At 40.0% G+C, this 7409-nt stretch overlaps 1 pseudogene; it reads left to right on the top strand.

Annotated features, from left to right (window-relative positions):
- The first annotated feature begins 1012 nt into the window (after positions 1-1012).
- Positions 1013-2589, top strand: LOC149045161 (uncharacterized; annotated as a pseudogene).
- Positions 2590-7409: the final 4820 nt, after the last annotated feature.

The following is a 7409-nucleotide window of genomic DNA, read 5'->3' as shown; positions in this document are numbered from 1 at the left end:
AATAAGTCCCGCTGTTTTGACATCATTAATTGACACACTAAAGATAGTCTTATTGTAATCTGAACTGTCAATAGGAAATGCATGACAAATTAGCCAACACTTGCATAGGCCAGGAATAGCAAATTTTGTCTTCCGGAAGCTCAAGGCCGCCAAAATTCATTAATTTTTTGGTTCGCTTATTTTCTGCTAATCTGGTAGGCGACTTGCCACCTGGCCTGGGTTGTTATAGATAACCCAGAGTTAGTCTGAAATTTGATTTCAGGTCTGAAAGCTTTAAAAGAAAATGCAGTTCAAATCTTTTTGCTTGCAATTTAATCACTGGATGTTCTAACGAGAATAGGGAAAATTGTCTCTAAAAGGTTTTTGAACAAAGGAATAAAGAAACCTGGATTACAATTTACTCCTGAGTTAGCGCTAGTCGGCCTTCGAACAAATGGGCCCTAGAGCGATAATGGTCTCGCTTGGTTGCTCAATTTCTTTGTCTCGTGGCCAGGGGTTCTTGGCTTAGAAATTTCCGATGAGGCTTTTGAGAAATTAATGATGAGCCTTTCTGGATCCTTTTACCTTTTGAGGCAATTCTTAAATGTCGATAGAGATGATTTCAATAAGATTGTGGTTTGTCCAAAGTGTACAAAACTGTATATACGACTCCTGAATTTCGATGATAAACAATCGACAGGTGGCAAAAAAATGTGGCGACACTCATTACTCCAGAGGAAGAAAACTAACTTGTACTGCCACTCATGACAAAGGTTACTCTTCATAATGGAAAAACTTGCTTCTACCCCACCAAGTACTACTGCAGCAACAGCATCATAGACGAACTGGAGAAGTTGGTCTTGAGAAAAGACTTTCCCATAAATTGCGAAGTGTGGAGAAAACGAAAAGTGGGATCAAATACCTTAGCTTTTTTTTTTATGGAAATCTATGGAAAGAATTCCAGAACGTCAGTGATTCCCCTTTCTTGAGTAAACCACGAAATTATGGGTTTATATTGACCTTTCACTTTTTCCAGCCGATGAACACTGTAAGGATTATTCCGTCGGAGTGTTTTACTTGGCAATTTTAAATCTACCTAAGTCTGAACGGTTCAAATGGGAGAATATCGTTTTTGTAGGCGTTGTTCCTTCATTGAGCAGAGAACCCAAAGATTGAAATAAATTTCTTGAGCCAGCTGTGGATGAGTTGAAAGCCTTGTGGAAAGGGGTCAAGATCAAAGCTAGCCTTAGTAGATTTGCTCTAATGTTTCGTGATGCCGTTTTGTGTGTATATACTGACGTTCCTACGACGAGAAAGATCTGTGGATTCAAGGGGCATTCAGCTCAACTTGGCACGTTGAATTTTTAAGGTGGTTTTGGGGAAAAAGAGATTACTCTGAATTCAAAAGAAGCTTATGGAAACCTCGCACAAATGAAGAATATCGTCGAATAGCCATTACTCAGTGCAAAACAAAAGCGCGACGAAATTTGCTGGGGCAACAAAGTGGAATCACCTAATATAGCATTTTACTGCGACTCGATTACCTTGATGTTATTAGATTTTGCACGGTTGATCCTATGCACAAACTCTTTCTCGGAACTGTCAAAAGAATGTTCAAACTATGGACATACTCAAAACTTTTTTCGCCCAGCCAACTGAACGAAATCGAGGAAAGAATAAAATCATTTGAGGTTCCTAGTGACATTGGACGATTACCGATGAGGATAACGAGGAATTGTGGTTCATATGCAGCAGAGCAGTGGAAGAACTGGACACTCATTTATTCTGATTTCTGCCTTCAAAGTATTCTACCAGAGGAACATTTCCGGTGCGGGCAGACATTTGTGTTTGTATGTAGATATTTTTTGCAAGTCTGCTACTACAAAAACAGAACTTGACATTGTCGACGGATTGATTCTTCAATTTTGCAAGTCAGTGGAGACTCTATATGGAAAAAGTGCCATTACCCCAAATATGCACATGCACAACCATTTGAAAGAGGTTATTCTCGACCACGGACCAGTTACTAGCTTTTGGTGTTTTAGCTTTGAACGATTTAGTGGAATACTAAGCAGTATAACAACAAACAAGAGATCTGTCGAACTCCAAATCATGAGAAAATTCATACTAAGATTCCCAAAGGACATGAAACTACAAAACCAGTTTAAAGGAGAATTTAAATTTCGTTCACCTGATGTTTCACCTTCCGACTGGCTTACGATCTATGAATTTTCTTATATTGCAACAAATGTGCCACTACGTGGAATAAACTTGTTGAATAAATCGGAGATTAATGTTTCGCCATGTTACAAGCTTGTTTCTTTTGATACCGTTGATTTGAAATTACTGACCGCCGTCTACAGAGTGTTGTACTTTGAGGGGCGAATTGAAGCAAGTTAACTCACAGAAACTATATATAAATTTGGCTCGTTTAAAATATGGTTACCTACGTATGGGTCCAAAATACAAACAAGAGGATACTAGTATTTTGGCCAGCAAAGAATGAAAAAGTCCTTCAAGACGCGTTTTTTATCTCCAGGCATCGTTCAGTATTATTTTACACATTCATTCAAGCTAGGAGAGGAACATGTCACGCACTACTTTTCTTGAAAGTGAAATGTGATCATCGCAGTAAATTTTCCAATTTAAGCAATTGGAAAGAAGAAGCCTGAAAAAAATCAGGGCTTCAACGGGATTCGAACCCGTGACCTCCGCGATACCGGTGCGATGCTCTACCAACTGAGCTATGAAGCCACACATTGGGAGCGAGGTCAATTTATTGAGTTCATATCTTCCCGTGCAGTGAAATGATGTGAAGTTTTTATATGAAATAATTCATATTTGTACTGCGGTTGTAGATGAAAGTGAAATGTGATCATCGCAGTAAATTTTCCAATTTAAGCAATTGGAAAGAAGAAGCCTGAAAAAAATCAGGGCTTCAACGGGATTCGAACCCGTGACCTCCGCGATACCGGTGCGATGCTCTACCAACTGAGCTATGAAGCCACACATTGGGAGCGAGGTCAATTTATTGAGTTCATATCTTCCCGTGCAGTGAAATGATGTGAAGTTTTTATATGAAATAATTCATATTTGTACTGCGGTTGTAGATGAAAGTGAAATGTGATCATCGCAGTAAATTTTCCAATTTAAGCAATTGGAAAGAAGAAGCCTGAAAAAAATCAGGGCTTCAACGGGATTCGAACCCGTGACCTCCGCGATACCGGTGCGATGCTCTACAACCGCAGTACAAATATGAATTATTTCATATAAAAACTTCACATCATTTCACTGCACGGGAAGATATGAACTCAATAAATTGACCTCGCTCCCAATGTGTGGCTTCATAGCTCAGTTGGTAGAGCATCGCACCGGTATCGCGGATATAAAAATATCGCACACAGGAATTTACAGTGATCCCTACATCAAAAAGTAAAGGGATCTTCGTATTAGAAATAGTAGGTATCTTTCCACAGGAGAAATTCCTAATTGCTTTCAAGAAAATTGTGGTAATAAGAATGTTCGACTGTATTTCTAAAGTTCAGCTAAATAATAAGTAAATATCCAATAATTTCATACAATTAGCATATTTTTTGGATAAGATTTAACTGTGATCTCCTAAAAAGATTCCACTTAAGGTTCCAGCTTCCATCTTTTATGAGCAAGCAGATTCCGTATAAACAAGTAGTATGCTTTCCAGTTCAAAGGGAAACAAAATGTGACCTTGACAAGATACAGTCACAGTTCATAAGTACATTCTAAAACGTAAAAGTGAAATGATGCCTTTGTTTCAGTTGAAAGCCCACAACAAAAAACTGAATATTTTTCTGTTAATATTATTGTCAAACATTGACATAAAATTTAAAATCATCCAACCACTAACTAATGAAAACTATGGGCGGCCGTCATCACCAAAAATACAAGGATGTCAAATAGATCAGCAAATACAAAAACGGTGTAAGGATCAGCTGCAGGATAGAATAGCTAATAAAGGAATGGCATGGCCAAATTATAGACGGTTTAGTTTTCCCTCGTGAAACAGAACACCCTAAAAATGGATAATTTAGCCAAATGATAAACGGTCTAGTTGCCCATGTCGAGTTGGAACATATAATTGTGAAATGGAGTAAATCAATTAAGAATAGCTTAGCACTCATGTGCAATACAGTACTCAAACGGTGTAGCGTTGCGTCAAATGGCTCAGATTAACGTCGAGTAGCACAGCGCACGCACAAACGGTGTAGCGTTGCGTGAAATGGCTCAGCTTAATGTAGAATGGTACAGCGTACACACATGTGGTGCAGCGCTGCGTGAAATTGGCTCAGCGTAATGTCGAATGGTACAGCGTACATGCAAACAGTGTAGCGTTGCGTCAAGTGGCTTAGCGTAATGTCGCATGGTACAGTGTACACAAAAATGGTGTAGCGTTGCGTGAAATGGCTTAGCGTAATGTAGAATGGTACAGCATAAACACAAATAGTGTAGCGTTAGGTCGAATAGCTTTGCAGAACATGAGACGCTCTATCTGAACATTAAATTGCTTAGTATTACTTGAAATCTTTCGATGTTGTGGCGAATCGTCGAGCTTGCTTGTAGCGTGACGTGAAGGCCATGCCATTCCCTTATTAGCTATGCTATCCTGCAGCTGATCCTTAAGCCATCTTTGAATTGCTGATCTATATGACATCCTTGTATTTTTGGTGGTGACGGCCGCCAAGGCTATCTCGCCGAAACCACCCAAAACAGAAACCGGAACAGCGATCTGCTGGGGGCATGACGTCATCGAATGTGAAGACTGCCGCGAAACCATCACATGGCGTAGTCGCTGTATTGAATAGTCTTCACTTAGCTTTGCCGTAAAGCAGAGCCAATTCGGTAAGTCTCTCCTCTTTTTTCCCCGCCGATATTGTATTTATTCGTTGTCGTTCATGAAAGCGTCAATTAAAATAGCAACAAGACTGAATTCCACCACGGTTTGCCAGCCTCCCGGTTTACCACAGTTTGCACGTGTTGGTGGGCCTGAATATGTGTATAGTATTAAGTAGTGTTATGACGTGCATTAAATGTCGACTGTCGAGCTCTCTTTTCTTTCTCTGACTCACGCTTACTTTTCAACGAGGGTTCAACTTCAACGGCTCTTTGAACACTGGAGGAGTACATGAGAAGTTGAATTTTGTGTGTGCCCTGGACGCCATGGTACGAAAACTGATATCCTTGATCTGTTTTGACATTTTTCAATCAAAGTGATATCGGAATGCTTTAATTGGTGTGCCGGACGATAAGAGTAAGCTGAGAGAAGACTGTTTATATTTATTATTTTAAAGAAGTGTACATTATATTGCTTTGTTTAGTAATTTTTCCTGAGTGCAGTGATAGTAAAAGTAAGATCTATTTTTATTTTGTCGATCAAAGGTAAATTACATGTCTGGATCGGAATCAGTTAAAGTTTCTTTTTCGCGTTCTGAAAATAGTGTTTGCCAGAGTAATATTTTTTACTGAGTTGGTTTAGCGCGCATACATACCTATCTTCCCTGCGCTCTTTCCCATTTCGTAGTCATCACGTATTAAGGAAGGCTAATGCGGACACCGTAATGCGCGTAGTTGTACGTAATTGTCCAAATCTAGGTCGAGTTTTACCGTTCGATCTGTTACGGTCGCAACTTGCTGTATAAAAACTATTGCATAATTCAGACAATTGACAGGACACCTGGCTGTTTCGTCGTTTGTTTCAGTAGACGTATTTATTTATATTTTTATTTATTTTTACATTCTTTACCTCAACTATTAATTTTTGCGATTATCATTATTATTATTATTATTATTATTATTATTATTGCTACAGACTGAGTTCGGTACAAACTAGATACATTGACTAGAGTTGCGTGACTTGTGACGTTTCTCTTCTTGCCTTTAGGGTAAGCAAAGAAAACTTCCATTAAAAACGTAATCAACTTACAGGCAAGAGCTTTTAAGCCCCGCCGCAGTGTTAACACAAACGTTTGCATATCAGAAACACACTTTGTATCCTTTAAACAGAGAATTCAAGAAAGCACCGACAAGTGGCATTGGCTTCACTACTGTGTCACAGGGTGCTTGAAATTAAAACTCTTATTTTTGTTGACAGGTTGCAAACAATCGAGGGTTACCTTGTTTCCCAAGGTGCACGTGTGCAGAGGTGGAGACTAAGGAGTGCCATAAAGAGAGTCGATCACATTGGTAGGAGGCTAAGGTCTATGAATGCTATCCGTAGACACGTGTATAACGTACTTTTCCCACTGGCCCTCTGGCATATGGACGGGAATCACAAACTGATACGGTAGCTGTCACCTATCTCACTATTTTGATGACATATTTGTTGTTATAATTCAGGTGTCAATAACTTTGCACCATTTGTTTTAGTAGCAACCTCCCCCCCCCCTCTCCCCTTCACAAGTTATCAACATATACTTTCGGTTTGCCACTCTATTCCTTCTCTTCGTAGATGGCGATTCGTGGTTCACGACTGTATTGACGGTTACAGTCGCTCCGTCGTTTACCTTAGGTGCGATACGAATGACACGTCTGACACAGTCTTGCGTCTCTTTGAGGGTGCGGTGTCCTGAATGGGGATTGCCATCACGAGTCAGGGGCGACATGGGAGTTGAAAACAGAGACGTGGCACACTACATGTTGAGCCATATAGCGAGAGGGCCCAGAAGAGGGAGTTACATCACCGGACGAAGTGAGCACAACTCGCGTATAGAAAGACTCTGGCGTGATGTGTACAAGTTAGTCCTGTCCTCATTTTACGACCTTTTCCTTTCTCTCGAAGCATGCGGTCAGCTCGATCTTGACAACGAAGGGCATCTATTTTGCCTTCACTTCACTTATCTTTCAATAATCAACGAGGTCCTTTCAAAATTTGTGCTATCCTGGAATAATCGCAAAATACGTACTGCAGGAAACAAAAGTCCTTTACTACTGTTCATACTAGGGATGCAAGAAATTGCGGAAGAAAGTGGTATTGTGGCATCAGATTACTTTCAAAGCCTTATTCAGGTAAACGCAATAATGCATATGACAGACACAGTTCCCCAGGCATTAAAGCCACACAGGTGAACAATCTCAAGTGGCCTGCACTAAAAATTGAGTTTTAATTAACCACCCCTTCAATTTAAATACAGATGATGATCGAAACGATGCCAAGATTCCTTGCTTGCAAAGTTAATTTAAGGCAGTCATAACCAGTGTTTTGCGGTATTTAAATCTCCTTTCAACTATATTTCAGAGGGACTTGGAGGGATACAGTGTGGATCCTACGGCTTACTTTCATGACAGCACAGATGATGCACTACAGAATGAGGTTGTTGTCCCCCTAACACGGTGTCCGTTAGATGCTGATTCGTTTACGATTTTTGAGGCAAGCATGTCAGAAGTCCAAGGCGAAGATC

The sequence above is a fragment of the Pocillopora damicornis genome, chromosome 5, assembly GCF_964200805.1.
Source record: "Pocillopora damicornis chromosome 5, jaPocDami1.2, whole genome shotgun sequence".
Taxonomy (NCBI): domain Eukaryota; kingdom Metazoa; phylum Cnidaria; class Anthozoa; order Scleractinia; family Pocilloporidae; genus Pocillopora; species Pocillopora damicornis.
This window is presented reverse-complemented; position numbering and strand designations above follow the sequence as displayed.